The sequence below is a fragment of the Centroberyx gerrardi genome, chromosome 6, assembly GCF_048128805.1.
Source record: "Centroberyx gerrardi isolate f3 chromosome 6, fCenGer3.hap1.cur.20231027, whole genome shotgun sequence".
Classification (NCBI taxonomy): domain Eukaryota; kingdom Metazoa; phylum Chordata; class Actinopteri; order Beryciformes; family Berycidae; genus Centroberyx; species Centroberyx gerrardi.
Genome location: NC_136002.1, coordinates 17038540 through 17058610, shown reverse-complemented (window position 1 = coordinate 17058610; position 20071 = coordinate 17038540).

Here is a 20071-nt window from a genome sequence, read left to right as displayed (position 1 = left end):
TGACCAGCTTAATTGTTATTTTGTTCCACAATATATTTTCCTCATATCTGTACATTGAGTATTTTGCTAAGAAATGGATTGTCATCTCCCTTCACTCCCCATTTCTTAAATCATCCTTTTTGTTCAAAATGTTGACCAGGTAGATTTTTGCCCTCACATAACTTAATAATGAGGATCCATTGAATAATCTGTATATAATAAAGGGAGGTATCATCCCCTTCCTCCTCTTTACTTTTTTGCTCTGTCCCATTCGGCTCTGTTCTGTTTTGTCTTCTGTTTTGTTCTATCCGGTTCTGTACCTTTGTCCCGTCACTCAGCCGGTCCGACAGATCAATGGGTTTTTATGCAGTGGAGCAGAAAAACAGAAAAACCTGTCTTCTGTCAGTCGGTCGGAAACATAGTGCGCGAGAGAGAGAGAGAGAGATGGATGACAAGAGGCATTCAACTCAGCTTGGACATTCTTGCACGCATATACACACAAACATGCAAACCAAACGCTCACTCTCTCCATATTCTGTCCTCCTCTTTCTGTCCTTACTCCCTCCCCGCTCTCTCCTTCTCTCTCTCACACACTTTCTCTCTCTGTCATTACGGATAATCTGCTATTTGGTGTAATCACTCAGACAGATGGGGAGTGGTGTTTGGCGGACCACACTTTCTCTGCTATTTTTACCACACTTTCTTTCACTCTTCACCCCTTTCCCTCTCCTTTCCTCAATCTATCCTCTCCTGCGCTTCCCAAATCGTTATTTATTTCTCAACCTCAGCTCTTTCTGTGTGTGTGCGTGACACCAACGCACACACACACACACGCACACACACACACACACACACACACACTAAAGCCCACCAGTCATCACTCTCCCAGGCATGATCCCAGCACGAAATAAGAGACAGGAACAAATACTTTGATTGGTTGATTAGCACCAAATGAGAGCCTGATTGGTTTATTAGCATGTTGATCAGGGCTGAAGAGCCTCTCCTACAGGGAACAGATCTACAGATAAGCATTTTGGGCCGGCTTCATCACCACTTCTTCACTGAATAACGACTATGTAGTAAATCTTTTCATCTTGGTTTAATGAAAACAGAGTTCTCACTGTGCTTAATCACAGATTTCTGCTAAACCAAGGTTTGGTATCAAATGAAAGAAATAAATGAGAAAACACTTTAAACACAACTGTGAGAATTAATGACCTTGATAAATTTGAGGTTTGAGACTGAGCAGACCATTAAGTGTCTTGCTGGGTAACTCAGCAGGAATTTGCATGCTATTCCTAGGATATAATGTGGACAGTTCAATCAGTATAGGAATATGACCCACTCTGCCAAATCTAGAATATGAAGAACTAAGACAGTAATCTACAATCAACCAATCAACAGACACTTACTGGGGATTATCTGTTGACATTTAGAGAGTGACTTGGAGAAATGCTTGAGCTTTTACAACCAAAGCTGCTTTATTGCATTCTAGTGCTCTAAATTAGGAAATTATCTGCCCATATGATCCCTGTACACTATCTGCAAAGTTCAGAAAGGTCTCCTGTTCAGAGTCAGCGGAGCATCACTGCCTCTCTGGATGACAAGTCTTGGCTCACTTGTTTCTACCTTTGGAGAAAATCTATTGAAATTCACTTATCAGAGCTCAAGTTATGAGGTGCTAAAGTCTAATAGGTTCTAAAAGTAAAAACCACGAAAGATGTGTTTGAGTTTGACTCTCCACTTTCTCCTTTTCTCAAAACTTTACTATTTACTTGCTTTCTCTTTTTCCAGTCTTGCCACTTCATGGGTTCCTTCAGACTGCCAGACATTCTGTTTTAGAGTCACTTTGTCTTTAAATTTTTGACATGACAGATTTCCAAATTGTACAACTAAAAATTCACTTATACCCTACGGCCAACATTTGTCTCTGCAAGCAGCATATTGCTGGTGCTGCATGAAAACCACGTGACTGCAGCTTTGATGCTTTTTCAGTTTCTTACTTTAAATAAAAGTTTACATGGTCATTTATGTGCTGAGAAAGGCCCCACAGCATATTTAGTGTCAAGCAATAAATTCTTAATGCTGGTGAGTGCTGAATTTAAAGAAAAATTTCCATCATTTTGGTTTATATAGAGCTCATTTGTGTCTGAGAAGTAATTGAGGAACTGTGGAAAATCTCATCTTGTATGTTGCCCTCTTCTGAGAAAGAGTAGCTTCATCACCAGTTTTGGCAAAAAGTAACAGCAAACATTTCTCTAGCTCTCTAAATAGTTCCTCTCTTACGTGCAAAAATCTCATATCTCCAAATACTTGTAGGTTTTCCCCATTTGGATATATGTACAATCCATTTTCAGTAGTTTGACCAGAATAGTGAAACATTACAGATAAAGTTGCCAGTCATCTTTTATAATACAGAATCATACCGCAGTTAAGAGAAAAATGTGTTTCATAACAAATCAATGCAGACCTTGTGTACATGCCTCACATTATCAGTTAAATTACTAGTTTTAGTTTTGGCACCTTGCTATTTTTTTTGGTTCCTACCTATAATATAGTAGTCCTAGAGGCGGAACTAATCTCTGCCGCTCCAGCGTTCCTCACGCAATTAAAAATGAAACACCTTGCTAGCGAAGCGCCAAAAAGCCCAAAAAAGAAGAATGGCATAAGAGCTTAATTATCAAGCATATACGCACATATATACAGTATATACTAACCTAGAAGAAATTAGACAAGGACAAAGACGAAGCAAGCAATATTTAGCCCCTCTTAGTAGTAAGCAGCCTACGAGGTATGTTTGAGTTTAAGTTAATTTCTATACGGTTACATATGCTATGAATGTGTTAGCTAACATATGCTACCTGTTGTATAGCTGTAGGGGAATTAAGAATTGTGAATACAAGACATACATACATGCATTTCATTTATTGTCTTTTTTATTTTCTCTTTCAACCCAGTTCTCACGGGTTGGTCCGATATAGGAATAAAGCCCCGTTTTTTAACCATGACCTCGTGCATCGTGTCTGTTACTGGAGGGAGCTACACCTTGGTTTGTTCAGAATTTTTATGCTAGGGTTATCAAAATGAGAGAAGCACAGGTATTAATCAATTAAGGACTGGCGTTTCACCAGTAGAAACTACACAACAGAGAACAGCTCAATAGGGAGAGAGAGAGAGAGAGAGAGGAAGCAGACAGGTGTCTGGCTCGTTGGTTCACTGCAGTGCACAACACATACACAATGAGTATGTGTGTGTATGTTTTTCCATATTGTAAAAGTGCACGTACAGTACAATGTTGGCTGTTGCTACATTACAAAAAATCTTGCACTGAATTTAAAAACAAACTAATCAATAGGAAGAGAAATATAGAGAGCTGGGGTCAAACAGCAGGTAAGCGCTCTCTCTGGAGTTGTCTCGGTGCACATTATGCTCTCTGTGTAGACTGTATTGTTTCTGTGTCACTGAGAGTGTATTTCTGTGAGTGACCTTTCCACAGTACTGCTGCTGCTGGTGAAGATCTGAAAAGTCAGCATCCTCCTCCTCCATTAGACCCTTTGTTGTTAAAAAGATGAAAAATGGTTCCAAACAAACACAATGGGAAACTACTGTATATTTGCTCGAATAGGCAGTAAAAATGAATTCAGGGCCAACTGTAAAATAAGGAGGATTTTCCAACGCTTATGCAAACTAAGTAATCCTACTTTAGAAATACATTTTGTATTGGTGGTCCATTCAAACCATAAGCATCAGTACCAGATTTGGGGAAAGTTACTTTTGTAGTTACTTTGATACTTGTCCTAAATAGTAGCTAGTTAATTTACTAACTTACTCTTTATAAAAGTACTTTACCCACTTAAAAATATGCCTTTAAAATGTGTTCTGGTGATGTCCTCAATCTTCTTGGATAGAAATCATCACTGAGTGCACAATCTACTGTTATCTAAAGAAAACATCAACCTCTGAAAGGCAAGGTAGCTTTCATTCATTTGGGTACCACTGATATACAGTCAGCTGTAATAACTGTGATAACTGTATTGTTGTCAGCAGGTCTCTCTTGAAAAAGACATCTTGATCTCAATGAGACTTCCTGCTTAAATAAAGGATTTATTATTATCTTCACAACACATTAGCAAGTGCTTTTTAGTTCATTTCACTTCAGTATGATAGTGGATGGCAAGCTTAGATTTAACAAACCTTTTCTTCAATCAGTTCAAAGTAATGTGAACATTTCCAAGTTCTTAAGATCATTGTTGTGTCCATTCTGAATGCTAGTTGGAGCCTAGAGGTCTGCTTTTAGTAACGTCATGTTGCGCAATACTTTCTTTTCTTTTTTTTCTTTTTAATTTGCACTAACTAAAAAATTAACCATTTGAAAGGGAAATAAAAGTAACACAATGCAAGTTTGAGATAAGTAGACATGAATAATTATATAAATTGAAAAACGAATGTGTTAAGTTACTCCTTACCACAAATAAGTAATCTGACACTAATGCGTTCACGTTACCCCCAGCACTGTAAAGACAGAATATATTCTAGTCACAGTAGCCAGGTAAAGCTTTATAGCTTAAGTGGAAACTTCTACATTAAAATTGTCCAGGGCAGTCTAATTATTCTTTGTGAACATGAAGAACTCTCTCCCAAAGCAAGAAATCACAGAACTAAAACTTGAACCTGTAAATGAATTGGGCTGCTCCAAAGATAATGACATATTTCCCCACTCACTCTCTGTGGAACGGCTCCAGATTACATCTTGATAACAACACAGGTTCAATTTTTAGAGTGCCCAGGGGGACTGCCTGGGGATGAGGGGACATTTCTTGGTTCATAACTGATAACACCACTGTCGAATAAAGATAATTTTGGTATAGAAAAGTCAAGCATTCTCTGTGTCTACAAAATTAATTGCACCTTGTTCATTGTCTGTGGTGCAGCTTCACGTTTTACATGTTAATGACATCCCAGCTTCAAACCATAGCTCTCAGGTTTCTGGCTTCGAGAGAGAAAGTTGCTCACATACACACGTGATATTCATGTAATGTAAACAGCTACGCATCAAGCACTTCTGGATCGGGATCACTAAACCATAAGAAATTCTCTAGTGCCCTCCAACCCACAATCAAATTAAATGTCACTTATTTTCCTTGTGAAAACTAGGTTATAGCTCCCCTCCGGTTAAAATCACGAGCACAAGGCGTTCTTTCGGTTACAGGCATTTATTTTGCACATCCATGCCGTCAAACATGCCGTGAGAACTATAGCAAAATACACAAAATCATAAAATGAGTCCAGTGTAATACAGAACATTCTCATAGAGAATAACCATTAAACAGATATCTAACAAACTTGCATAATCCATTGAAACGTAGGTAGGCTATCACGTTGCTATCATGAACTCCGCTAGCATATTAGCCGTTAGCTAGCCCGTTAGCATATCCAATAGCTATAAGCATAATGTAGAAAACGTACAGATAACCTTGCATACCTCATTGGCTGCGTTAACTCAAGGGGAGTAAGAAAGGAAACCTTCAGCTTTATAAATCTTCACTTAATTCCAACTTCATGAAACACCACCACTATGGAGGACCGTAACTGCCAAAATCAAAAATAAATAAATAAATAAATAAATGACTCAATAAATAAATAAATATGCCATTAAATGCACCAAATTCCCCTATTTATTTACTTTCCCATTTAATTTTCCATTTTATTTATTAATTCTTTTCATTTTATTTATTTCTGTATTTATGTCTGTATTATATTTTCCCTTTGCATTTTCCCCCGATTTATTTCCCCAAAGGTATTTATGTCTGTGTTTTATTTTACATTTACATTTCTTTATGCGTTTCTGCTTCATTATGCAAATGAGGGGGCTGTGTCTCATGGGGTCAACTTTTCGCCTATTGGTTGATCGACATTAGAGTGCCTAGATCGACTATACATGCCTTGCTCCCACACTGGTGGCCAGCAGGCGGCCAGGCTAGGAAGGAGAAGTGTTAACCAACATGGCAGCTCCTTGTAGAAGAAAACTCTGTGACACAACATGTAAAACCGTACATTTTTTAGGCGGAATCTGTCAACCGAACAAGAGGAGGCAGCTGCCGAAGTTTTACAGACACGGTTACAGCAGGATATCTCTGACTGGTAGGTTGAAATTTCAGTGTGTTGTTCGTACTTTCTCACCGTGCGTGTGTATGTGGTTGCGTCAGCTATGTGGTATTTCTGGATAGCCATAGTGGACAAATTTGTATCCCATAAAAACAATATCTAACGTTACCTGCCGGAGTGTCTCGCACGGTAACTGTACCGCATGGTTTGTTTGATTCATTTTTAGCCTGACGTTCACTGGTGCCGGTGGTTTGAGGCTGTCTAGTCAACACAGTAGGTGTCGGTAGCTTTTCGCTGGCTAACGTTACTTGGATAGCTGCTGTAATTTTATTCCATGAAGTGTCTTACAATTGCCGTTGTACTGGCTAGCAATACACACCAGACATTATGTAGTTATTACGTTCAAATACATCAAATTGATGTGTGATGTGTGCGAAAGAAGAACTCCTCTTCAGGGGATACAAATATAGTCACGACACCGGCTAACATATGGTTATGCCCCATGCTTTCTACCATTTGGACATATGACTGTCGTAATTTATGCCAGTGTTATTCAGCTATAACGCTAGCTCAACAGTTTTAGAACTATAGCTGTAATATTCAACCATTGCATCTCATGGAGGCCTGCTGGTCATTCCCCCTGTACATAACATCTTACCTCTTTTAGAGTTGACCTTTCTTTGTCCTGTACATTAGTTTGTACAGTACTCACATCTACTCTAAATTGTCTGTGCTAAATAATAAACATATAATATAGATAAACGTAATTATCAGTGTAATGTTCCTATAAAGCTTGCAAAATTCAATAAGTTACCCTTTCTCATTCCTTAGGTTACCAGAAGAATGAATCAGCTTCAGGATCCACCTACATGCATGGTGGATCATCCTGGTCTGCAGCCTGTATGTTTGAATGTGTTCTCACTACAGAATGCAATGGACATTTATAAAGCAGACTATGGGCCCTTACAGCTTAGAGGTATAGAGCAGTAAGTTTCTTTTATGTATTCTGTGCATGAATTGATTTGAACATGTGACTTTGGATAATACTTTACATGACAATAAATTTGAGTAAAATAACTGTGTTGTTATACTTTATTACACATCCATGTAGAAAAAACTTCAGCACACCTAAAAGTCTTTTAGTGACAGGGGCATAGGACAAAAGTTACTGAATAAGTAATATAATCCCACACACTGTCTACACTTGCATGGTGCTTTATTACATTTCAGTCATTGAAATGTAATAAAGCACCATATAAGTGTAGACAGTGTGTGTGGGATTATATACGTTTTTCCCTTTACACACCCATGTAAAGTAAATGTGAAACCAATAAGTAACCACAACACTGACTGTTCATACAGAATACAATTATTTTATTTTAGAAAAAGCATAAAAAAGGCACATGTAAAAACATAACACTGCTTATGCAGGACCATAATGGAGTGCTGTTATGTACAAAATTTACATCTGAGTGTACACAAAGGAGTGTTCCACTGTAGCAGTTACTGCAGTGTAGTAAAGTAGTGCAGTATCAATGACCAAAATGATTTATAATTTGATGTTTTTAGTTATCTGTTATGTATTCGTGGAAAACACCCAACTACAACCTGACCTCATGCCAGATAACCAAAACAACAAAAGAAGAGACTAAGTATTCAAATGAAATATATTGACGGTATGTGTACCCTCTTCTCAGTGTCTAGCCTACAGATCCTTTGTCAGGTAGTGCTGGGGATTTCTAGGTCACAGGGTCAGAGTATTGATACCAGTGTGTGTGGTGCTGTGCAAATGCTGTGAGCTCCCTGATGCTGCCAGCTGCGTCGGGTTCAGACTGCCTCTTGATTGAACCGAGACACGTAGCTGCAATGACGGCCTGTCAGACTGGGCGCACGGGTCTTCTGGGATGGGGATCTTCAAAACCTGGCTCACATAAGGTGCAGGGTCCTGGAAGACGTGATCAAAGATGAGGTCCATCAACTCATCGATGTAATCTGTGGAGTAACAGAAACACAGAAGTCATCAGTTGTTCCATTACAAAAGAATATACATTGGTATGTAGCAAAATGTGCAATTCTGATTCATAAATTATTTTATACTATAGTTTATACTTTGTTATAACATTTGTATATTTATTTAATGACTGTCTGAGATGTGCTGGCCTCATAGCAGGGAATAGCAATGTTTAATGCAACCAATTATCTCAAATATTTTTTAGGATATTGATTCATGAGTAATACCTACGCCTTACAATATACTGCAATCCAGTAACATTACTACAAACTACAGCCTCAATAATTACTATGTAGTTGATTCTAAACACAGTCTCAAGAAAAAATAGGACATTACAACCTCGAGAAAGGTAGCGTTTATTGTAGTCTAGTTGTTCAGGTTTTCTAGTTATTTTTTGCCACAACCCCAGCTGATTACAAGACTAGAGTTGCCAGACTAGGTACAAAGACAGAACATGAAATGTTACATGTCATCAGCCAGTAACTCCCTTCCATTCATTTGGCGTTAGAAGTGAAATGTTTGCGGTGAGCAGAGTCCCCGATAAACAAAGTACTGTTCGAGTTTTGCCACATTAGAGATGTGTCCGCAAAGTGAGCCAGAGGAGCTAACCTTAGCTAACGCTAACGCTAACGCTAACGCTAACGCTAACGCTAACGCTAACGCTAACGCTAGATTAGCATGCCACTAACGGCACTAACTTAGCCCCTAACCTCGATCATAGTAGGTTTGTCCTTTCGGGACCTGGTTAAGTAGACGATTGCTAACTGTTGTCGTTGTGGCCAACAGGCTTCCTCGTATTCACAGGCCCACATCAAACACTTTCTCATTGGGACTGGAGCTAAACCGCTAACGTTACCCGATGCTAATCGGACTCAAATACCATAAACTACCGTATCCATTTCTCATTCTCATGCTACGTTAGCGGACACGTTTTGACGGCACACAGATTTCAGTGTAACACCAGTTGCTATAATTTTAAATTCTTACAGACAAATACATAAAATCCTGTAATTTACCGCAACAGCAATCCACCCCGAGACCTCACAGGCACACTTACCTTATGCCATACTCTGCCATCCGACGGTGAATTGTTCTTTCACCAACCCCAAAAAGCCTTGCAATGTCACCGATAGACAAACCCACAAGCAAAAAACGTTCCTTTCTCTAGCGATACATACAAAGGTAAATAAATACAGAAGCAAATTAAAACAGAAGTATAAATAAATAGGGGAATTAATACAAAGGTAAATAAATACAGAAGCAAATTAAAACAGAAATACAAATAAATAGGGGAATTTATTTATTTATTGAGTCATTTATTTATTTCTTTATTTATTTTTGATTTTGGCAGTTCTGGTCCTCCATACACCACACAGCAACGCAACCCAAAACAACATCCTCCGTTGAAACCGGCAGGCGGTCTGCCTCTCGTGGTAATGCGCAGAGCGCCCAACAATAATGACCTGACCCCACTGTAACACAAGAATACATGTTCCGCTATGGAAATACCAGACAGGTCCTTCTAGACATATGTGCCCAATTATATTTATGTTAATTAACAAAAAATATTCCTGTATTAAAAACGTAAATTATTCCCATATTCAACTCAAATTATTAAACCAACTCAAACTGCACAACTGACTCTGATGGCAGCTACATAGGTGGTTTAGATACAGTTGTTTAGTCAGTCATTTAGCTAACATGTCTCTATCTCCATTATGTCCTCACAGTTCAACAAAATCCTCATACAGCAATTTCAGAGTCAGCCTTTTAATATTTGAGAAAAAAACTGATTGATTTGATTGATTGATTCCTGTTTCCAACACATTTTTCAACAGTCGGTCTTGAGATCATTATGCATTACACGTGGGGAACTATGTTGGCTGTCAATTTGATGCATGCATGGCAAAGTTAGACTAGTACAGATGGCATTTATTACAGCTCTTGCTCCCTTAGAGAGTTAAAAACAGACTTTCAATTTATTGCATCGCATCAAACATAATGGTTACATTTCTTGCTGTGTTATGTGATTATGAAAAGGTTGAACAGCAAATAAACACATTTTTAAAAAACTTTCGCATGATTAAGGTTGTCACATAAAAGTCTACTGATTACCTGGACTCAATTTATAATAATTGCCTGCAATAGTAAATCTGACACATGCATATAGGCATGGAATGGAATATATCGCTGGGAGACATTCAGGATTTTGATGTGTAAAACTTTTTGATTAAAAGGAATCCCTCTAACCTCCTGCAATTGTCTCTCTCCTCTCCTTTCCACTACTGTTGTGCGTGGGTGACCAGTGGATGTTTCTTTGCATGCTCCACCCTACATTAAAAAGCAATCAATTCCAAATCCACTTGAATTTCACCGGAGGCAAGCCATTTCCTCTTTAGGTGTTCAGGCCCAAGGTTTTGTACAGAATCAGAATCATAACTGCAGTATTAGAATGGATAGAAAGGGAACGTCCTGACTTGTCAGGTAAAGCTCCATTGGTACATCCAAAACTACTCATTAAAAGATTGTGGACATTGATCTTATCATCGGCAGCCATGTTAACCCCAAAATCCTGTTCCATGGCTGTTGCTAAGGAACTAATGTTTCTGTGCTAGCTGATGATAAGAATATTGTCAGTGTCACCAAGGTGTCATTATCTATTTGCAGTCTCCTCCATCTCCTTTCATCCTTCTCAGATTACAGTAACAAGCACGTAATTCGTGATAAACTGTGACCAACTTGCCGCTTTGAGAAGCTGTGGCATCACATTTTTTCATTTCAGTCTGTGGCCTCAATCAGGAAAGTGGAGTCCTGGCACTGGTACCCTATAGTGAGTTTATAGTGAGTGGGTATCATTCATTCATTGGTTTCAGTCGGGGAACTGAAATTTTGGTGCAGTAAATGAAGAGATCATATAATATATTGATTTTCTATTTCTTTTTTGTGTATAGATAGACCCACAAGTCGAAACAGTGTATTTCCACGCTTCACAGATGCAAGCGGCTCCGGCAAAAACAGACAAGAAGCATAAAATGAACGGAACGGCAGAAAATGTCACGCGGCTCCCGCACTGCACCCTGGGACCAACCGACCGACCGATTTAGACAGCATAAATAAACAGCACTACAGCACAGGCAGCCTCTTTTAACAATGGCTGAAACAGTTGGGGAAATTAACCTGTGTGTATGCGTAAGCACATCTCAAACATTTCAATGTTTGAAATGAGCAGAACATTTTTATGTTCTCTGGTCTTTAGGTGCTCAGCTTCTTGTGAAGTTCATTCTCTCCAAGAAGACATGGGAAGATTGTTCTCTATAAGGATGCGAGTATCTTTCAATTCTTGGCATTGACAAACACTTGTCATCGTCACTCCACTCTACCCTCTTAGATCTGACAATATTCGTCTCAGTCACACACTCATCTCTGCTCGCATCACTGAACATACCCGCCTTGACATCTGGCTCCTTTTTCCACCCTGTTCTGTTCTGGTTTATTGTAGCCCACTGCAGATATCTTCCTTTCAATCCAGGTAAGAAATAAAAGAAACACCAGGGTGAATGAACACAAACTATATTGAAAGCAGGTGTGGTGCTATGTTTTAGGTTCACCTAATCCTGGAGGGCAATGGTAAATGCCAAAAATACAAAGCCATTCTGAGAGATGACCTTTATCGTTTGGCAAAACATTTATATTTGAAAAGAGCAGCATGTTGTCAAGGATGACAATAACCGCATCCACAGGCCACTCTGTTCTGACAACATCTTGTTCATTTCCTCATTTTCATTTTCTCCACTCAGCATAGTGCTTTCACATCTGACTCTCCCAAAGTCTTATATCTCAAATAAATAAAAAAAAAATGACATTAAGGGGCCTGGGACTCAAGTCTACTGGGTTACAATTTTCACTTACTGGAACTATTTCTTTCTATTAGCAACGCTCTGCTTAATGGCTGTAATTGTGTTTGTGCCTGATAGCATTAGCTTATTGAACAGTCTATCAGAAACTACTGGGAACAACTGGGTCCTGATCTCTTTCTCCAAAAATGGTTTCTCCATTCTGTCCTATTGAGGTATATATCTGTTGTACAATCTGTTGTTAAAGCAAATACAGGTGTTAGTTTTTTTTTATGCTCATCTTAGTATTTCTCTGATATTTCTGTCATCCCTAGATAGATTGTTCAGTGCACAGCATGTGTCATTCAGGAATTCAAATTCACATTACCATCCGCAGGTCATAGCATAGCAGTCTGTTTGAAACTGCATCACATATCCTACTGACAGATATCCCTGTTCGTAAGAAACCATAATCCATCATTGGTAATTGAGGGCTATTCATTTTTTGCTGGGAAATAGGTTCCTTATTCTTTTCAGGCAATAGCTTTGATAACTGGCAGCAAGTTCTGTGACAAGTAGCACTTGAATGAAAGTACCTGGGAGGGGTGCATAAAGTTAGAATTGATAGCTGTGATTTGCTTCAAATCTAGTTTCAGCTGAGTACTGTTCAGCAAGTTGGCACTTGCTCTTTTTTTCCAAGATGCTATACACTCTTGTATGAGTGCATCTTGCATTATGATTTAATTATAACAATGTCTGATAATAGGAAATATGGGGGGTGATGTAGAGGAACAGATATAATTTGTTTTATAATATACGCTCCCTTATTAAATATTGACATTTGGGAAATTTGAGGGAAGCAAACAAATGACAAATGAGAAGTACTGTTACAAAGTACTGATTACCTGCTTAAAACAGAAGTAGGAACGCAATCCACAGAAATACTCAAATTTAGTAATCTGATTACTAACATGTATACTGTAGAACATGCAGCTAAACATGCTTACACAGAGTAAGTTGAATAATGCCATCATCATCTACAGCTGTTAGACTGCTAGACTGTTGCCCAGATGTAAAAAAAAAAAAAAAAAAACAGAGACCACATCACACCAATCCTGGCTTCGCTACACTGGCTCCCTGTGCATTTTAGCATTCAGTTCAAAATTCTTGTATTTGTCTTCAAAGCTCTGCATGCTCTCGCCCCCCGGCTATATTTCAGAACTTCTGACCCCCCACACCACTATTAGGCCCCTTAGCTCCACTGACAAAGGTCTGCTAGCCATCAGCCAGGGTGTCATTCAAGGACAGATATACACTGTCAGTAAACATGTGACTTATAACTTGTGGCATGAGGGGCTGGATTTATACAGGCGTCAATGATCTGATTTTAACTCTGTGGGGCAGGAATCTGATCTTCTCATGGCCGTCTTAACATGAAAACCCCTCCGGAATCAAAAAAGGGGCTGCATTTGCACATGCAAGAAAAACCTGAGGCATTTTTGCCTTATTAGATGATATACATTGAAGAGAGACATTGAAGTGAGAGGGAGAGAGGGAATGACACGCGATGTAGTTCATCTCACAACTTTGCATGCAAGTAGCATGTGTTTCTTACTAGTCCACTGAGCCACCATGACCCCTGCAGCAAAGAACAGTGATTATGGAAGAGGATGACATCAGGTTGTCTGTGCATGATCTGGATGACATCTGAATGTGTCTTGAATAAAATATATTCATTAAGAGATTCTTTGGCTATTATAATGAAAACCTTTTTGGTGTTTCTATAGGGAGGGAAAGTCGTCATGCTGTCTACGTTCAAAACTGGCAATCAAAATGAATTGTGGTGGAAACCTGTAAGAGCCAGGCCTTGTAGAGCATCATCTTGATTACTCTCCCTCATTTTAGAGATGTGGCACCATCATACAATGCAGTAGTAAGGTATCTGTACACTTTTGCCTTTGCATGAAAAAGGTTGTATCATCTCATAAATATTTACTGTCATTATCATATGATGCCTTGAAATGAAACAATGACAATAAGAAAGTGAAATGCTGTAACTGAATGGTGGAGCCTTTTTTCCTTTGCTCACATTGATAAAAATCCCTTGTATTACGCTGATGTGGACCCCACAAAGAAGAGCTGTCTCCATCATGCCAGATAATGGGGATCCAAATGCCTACAAACACTTGTTTCATGCTGTGCTGTGTCAAATTGTGTTGACTTGGCGGATTCGTGTTCCAACATCTCTTTAACTTTTAACAAGCTTCAAAAATAATTTCTCCACGGAGGTAATCGTGTCAGTAACATTTTACGTTGATTCAAACTCCAGGGTTTGATTCCTTGAACCACAAAACAACACAGTGGTGTGTGTGTTAAGTGATTTTTGTTACTGTACTTGACATTATAATGACTGTGAATGTTATGCATCACCAGAAAACAAATAACCGCTGATGTCTTTAATATGGATATACACAGCCATCAAACTTGCAGCCTTTAGATAATGACATTTTCACACATCACTTATATTAAAGAGTTAAAATTAACATATTTGGTTCTGCAACTGATGGCCTTAATCATATTTTAACCATGATGAACATGTCTGATTTTTATGTTTCAACAAGCCTTTGGTTAAGAAGGCACAACACAAAAGATAGACATTAAATAACCAAGAACAACAAAGCCAACAACAATTCAAGATTATGTGAGCAGTACAAAAAGCATGAAGGAGCATATTGATTCAAAGTCACCTCTGTGCCCATTCATGAATTTATGCTGCTTGATGCTTCTTTATGCATTCATGCTCCTTTGTGAATTCGTGCTCCATTATGCTTGGATTGATGATGGTTTGATAAAAAACATTTTTTTAACAAAGGAAAAAAAATGTTTTTAGACAGTCAACCTGTTTTAGATTTAGACTATGTGTTCTGAGCCGGTCTCACAGGCCCCGAGATGATGAAACATTCTCAGAACTTAATAACTTTAGAATCAAATTAAAAAATGAAAAGGTACAAGGTTTTCATATAAGTATGATGCGGTCTGGTCTCAGGACATTTCTTGAAATGAGCACAATGTCTTAAAATGCTAATAATGCTAAGTGTCAAGTCAAGTTTATTTATATAGCCCTTCATCATAAGCATGTCTCAAAGGGCTTTACATACCAAACTACATCAAACACACTCGCGCTTATGGGCAATTTAGAGTCTCCAGTTTACCTGACCTGCATGTCTTTGGACTGTGGGAGGAAAGCAAAGCACCCAGAGGAAACCCACGCAGACTCTACAAAGAAAGGATCCAGAGTCGAACCCGGGACCTTCTCTCTGTGAGGCGACAGTGCTAACTGAGCCACTGTGCCGCCCATTGAAAAAAAGTGAAGGAAATAAGTTTACCCACCACAAAAGGTTTACATGGAGGAGACATGACTAGAAACAGGCAGTGGTTTGACATTGGAAAAACATGTTGGAAAGTAAGGCTGTGGAGGCTGAGGTGATGGATACATTTGCCTTCAACCACAACAATACGGGTTCAATTCCTAACTCATGTGAAAAAGTTTTCGGTGTGCGAAGATTTCATTTCATTTTCTTCTTACCTAACTTCTAACCTTAATGAAAGTGTTAGATGCCAAAACTTTAACCTTAATCCTAACCAAAATTGTTTTACTTGACTAAATTTAACCATTACCTAATCTTTTCATGTGATAAACATGTGAAAATAGTGTGTGTAATTTGTGAACCTGCACTCGAGAGTGAGGAAAAAAGTATCTTGTGTGACTTTGCGGTGGCTTCTGATCGTTAACTCATAGAGGCAGAAAATAGATTTAAATGCTACTAAATAAGCATACAAAAAAAACAAACTCTTCTTTGAGGGCTTCTTCATTTTTCATGCTAACCCTTTTCAGCACAGCAAAGATGGCTACCGTGGAATTTCAGTAGGATTGCTGTTTCATGTATGCGATCTTAATAAATTGGATTGTTCAACGCATAAGACTCCTGGGCATGTTTAGCTCCAGCCAAAACTGCCTTTTCTGTAACTCTTCAATTTTCTGGGTTTTATTCTATCAAACGCATGCTGATATCCATGACAGTATTATAAAATTTCTGTGGCGGTCATCTTCAGTGTACCTGCCAAGTGACCATTCGAGCAAGTGGGTTTTAATGGGAATACCCCTTCTACCTATTCAGATTCTTTGCCTACAACTATATAGTTACGGCTGATGTGCAGCGGGCCGGGGAAGATAGAGATAGATGGGATTTAAAGGGAGATAGATGGCTTTCATATAGTGCTGCTGAGCATTCAGATTGTTCCTGAGACATTTATGAAGGTAATATCCATCAGGTAGTGGAAGATTGATTAGTTCTGACTGAAGAGTATAAACACATCTAACAACTTCTGTTTTAATTGCTATTGCTGTCTCTGCCATTCTCTCTCTCTCTCTCTCTCTCGCTCTCTCTCTCTCTCTCTCTCTCTCTCTACCCCCCTCATCTCTCCTTCTGTCATGTTAATTTCATGTTGTGGCCATGAGAGACCAGCATGCAATTCATGCATTTCCCTTTGTGTTTCTGTCTCTTATAAAAGGGGTCAGATAAGTAATTATCACTGGCTTCAGTCATGCCTCATTCATTGGAAACCTGCTTGTTTTGCTTAATTAGTTTATGTATTGCCGGAAGTACCAATGCACGGATACATGTGTATGTATGCCGTCATATGTGCGCATGTGCAAGCGTGCCTAATTCCTTTTTATTAAGAATGCCACTGCATACATAAACAACATCACTTGCCAGTGTGCATGCAAATAAGTAATATTTTTACATTCTTCACCCTCGAGCGAGTCTCAGTGGGAGATTGAGAGTGAGTGTTGGACTGCCTACATGGCATCCAGGCTGCCAACAGCGGTGTGTAAAGGTGCAGTGACTCCATTTCTTCATCATCAAGTACAGCATGAGCAATTAATTTGGAGTACTCATCAATACTGAGCACTTATCTTGATATTGACCATGTGGCCCAGCTATTTTAATATATACAATATTTATGGGTGTGTGTGTGTGTGTGTGTGTGTATGTGTGTGTGCAGGTGTGACCTTTGTGCAGTCTGTTGCATTCACAAGTGTTACTCTAATTAAATGAGGCTCACACTGATGTCAAGTATGACTACTTCCGGACCAATACCCAATAACAGATGCTTGGATCAGTGGACCACTAGCTGTGCAAAATGTCAGCGACCAAGCAGCCAGATATCAGGCTGCTGTTTTACTGTAAATGACAGATTGGGTTTAGTTTCAAATACTTATTTAGGAGTTGTGGGAACAGATCTGAATTCCTAGGCGCTATCATGAGTTTAGGCTGCTATCTCATAACTCTACCAAAGAGATGCTTTCTTATGAGTGACAGTATCTTTCTCTTTCTCTTCTTTTCTCTCTCACACTAGTGAAGATGGATCACTGCAAAGCACGTGTCTGTACACTTACACAGCGCACACACACACACACACACACGCACACACACACAGAGTACACTGTGTAGTCGCTCCTCTATAAATGAAGACTAATGACTGAATTCCCTCACCTCATATCCACAGATACACACACACACACATGTGCACACACACACACATGCTTACCTGCAGCCTGGAGTCAGGCTGGTAAATAGATTGTGTGCACAGGACAAGAATAGAGAGTCTGAATCAGTCAAAGACTCAGTCCAGTGTTCCATTAAATTTTTGCTTCCCATGAGAAAACAAATGCAGGCTGTGAGCTGTAGCTGTACAACTGCAGCCTGGTCCCAACCTGACTCTTTTCCTAAAGGGATGCTGATTTGATGGACAGTAGCTGACAACTCAGAGTTAGTCATGGGCAGGCTGGGAGGAGGACTATGGATCGTTCTCCTTCCTTTTGTTTGTTTGTCCATCCATCATGCGTGATACCTCAGACATCGCTGATCGGATTTTGATAAAGCTTAGGAGAATGATGCATCTCGCTGCATTACATCATTTTCAAAATTACGTTGTTTGTTTGTTCGTCCATGTGTTCGTTCACGATATCTCAGACACTGCTGATCAGATTATGTGAAAACTTGGGGGAATGATACACCACTTTGTTCTGTTTGTTCTTCATTTTCAAAATGGTAGGTGCCAAAATTACAGGTCAAAAAAGGTGACTTGGGGCATCCTGGTGGTTCAGTTGGCTAAGGTGCATAATGTGTACCTGAGATGTCTTGGGTTCGACTCCGGCCCAGAACCTTCAACGCATCTCATCCTCACCTCTCTAGTTTCAGTTCTTCCTGTATTTCTTAATTATGATGATCCAGCAGAAATGCCATAAAAATAATCCTAGAACCTTTGTTGTACGTCATCCCCCTCTATTGTGAACTATCAAATAAAGGCAAAATAGCAAAAAAATCAAAAATAAATATGACATATTTGTTACTGATTCTTCTTCATCATTCATGGACGATGACATGTTTACTGTTGCCTTGTTCTCCGATTGGAACTCAGAGAGACTTTTAGAGAGACAACGGAGAGAAACCTGTTTGTTGATCTCTTTGTGCGATGTCCTGGATGCTAATTGCCACTGAGTGCATTCAAATTATTTACAAAACTACCAGTCAAAAAGCCCAAACTTAGAGGATAAATTGTGAGAATTTATGGATTAAAACCACAGATCTAAGGTAGAGCAGTGTGTCAGAGTATGATTAGCTGTAGAGTATGATTAGAGTGATTACTGCAATTGACCTTTTGGGGTGAAGACTTTTTTTTATAGTTGCAGTCATTTCAATCACTTTTGCATTTTGTTGCATCATGCCTCTACCTGCCTCAAGTACAGCTTGAAATCTGTCCAGGCTGAAACATGCTAAACTCTGCCACAACCGAACCCATTCTGCAGCTGCTTTTCATTGATTTAGCTTATACTTGCTGTTTTCAATCTAGGGGCCCTATTTTTGTGCTGGTGCAGATCAAGTGCAGTGAGCTTGCGCCGGAAAAATGGCAATTTCATTGTCCACAAGCAATTTTTTCCCCCCTTGTGCCCATTCAGTAATTTCGTGGCTCTTCTTGACATCACTTGTGCCAGAATGGGCAAGGAAGCGCACTAGAGGGGAGTGTCAATACAAATTGGGTCGTGCAGTGCAATTTTGGTATCAAAAATCACACTTTCACCTCCACCTGGTGTTCTGTGCTATTGTTGTGGCTTTAGTTGGCGAAGGCACGTATGTATGGACAGCAAAAATCACATAGACCCCTTTTATGTATGTTCGACTTGCCTTCACTTTGACATACATTTTTCAACCAGTGGACACGTTTACATGCACATCAAAAATGCGACTACAATGCAATTAATGCAATAATGGAGTATGGTAGAGTCTGTGCAAAATAGGTACGCCAACTTCTTCTGCACACCAAACTGGTTGACTATAACTGTAATCTGCACACCTTCCAAGTTTATACAATTTTCACTCTCATCATCAGGGTTACAGGAGACGGACGGTGACATCATAGGGAAGTATTGACGCAGTAGTTCATACAGCTCCATGAAAGATCTGGAGGACATTTTAAAAAATCACTTAACTCAACTCAGCACCCCCCCCGCTCCCACTAATCCTCACTCTGTATCCTCATCCAAAAAACGCTGCAACGATGCATCGGTTACATGAGTCATCATCATCTTTCCAACAGGTTTCTTAGTGGCATCTGAAGCATTGCATTTTTTAATTGCAATAGACATAGACCTATGGCTGTGACCAACAACATGATGCGGTAGAGCAGGATCATAACTGTAATTGTTTTTCGTAAAATTTGATAGTGGCAGGACAGGAAACATTTTTTATTTTATCCACATTTTTTTATTATCCGCAATTCTCTCTGGATAATCAAAATAAGTACTTCAACTCATGTAAACAGGATTATTATGGATAGTTGTCAGTTTATGCAATCATGTAAATGGCTTAAACAGACTATTTTATACTCTGTATTGTCATTAGTGGCATTATTGTGCGCGTAAAGTAAACAAAAATGCAAGTAAACACAGCCAAATATTACTAATTGAATGCAACCGTATTAATCACTCAAGTAAAGCAAACTACAGACAACCAACAAAATAATGGAAACACATTTTATTGTACTACAAAGTTAGCTGTATCTGGATGTGGTTATTGCG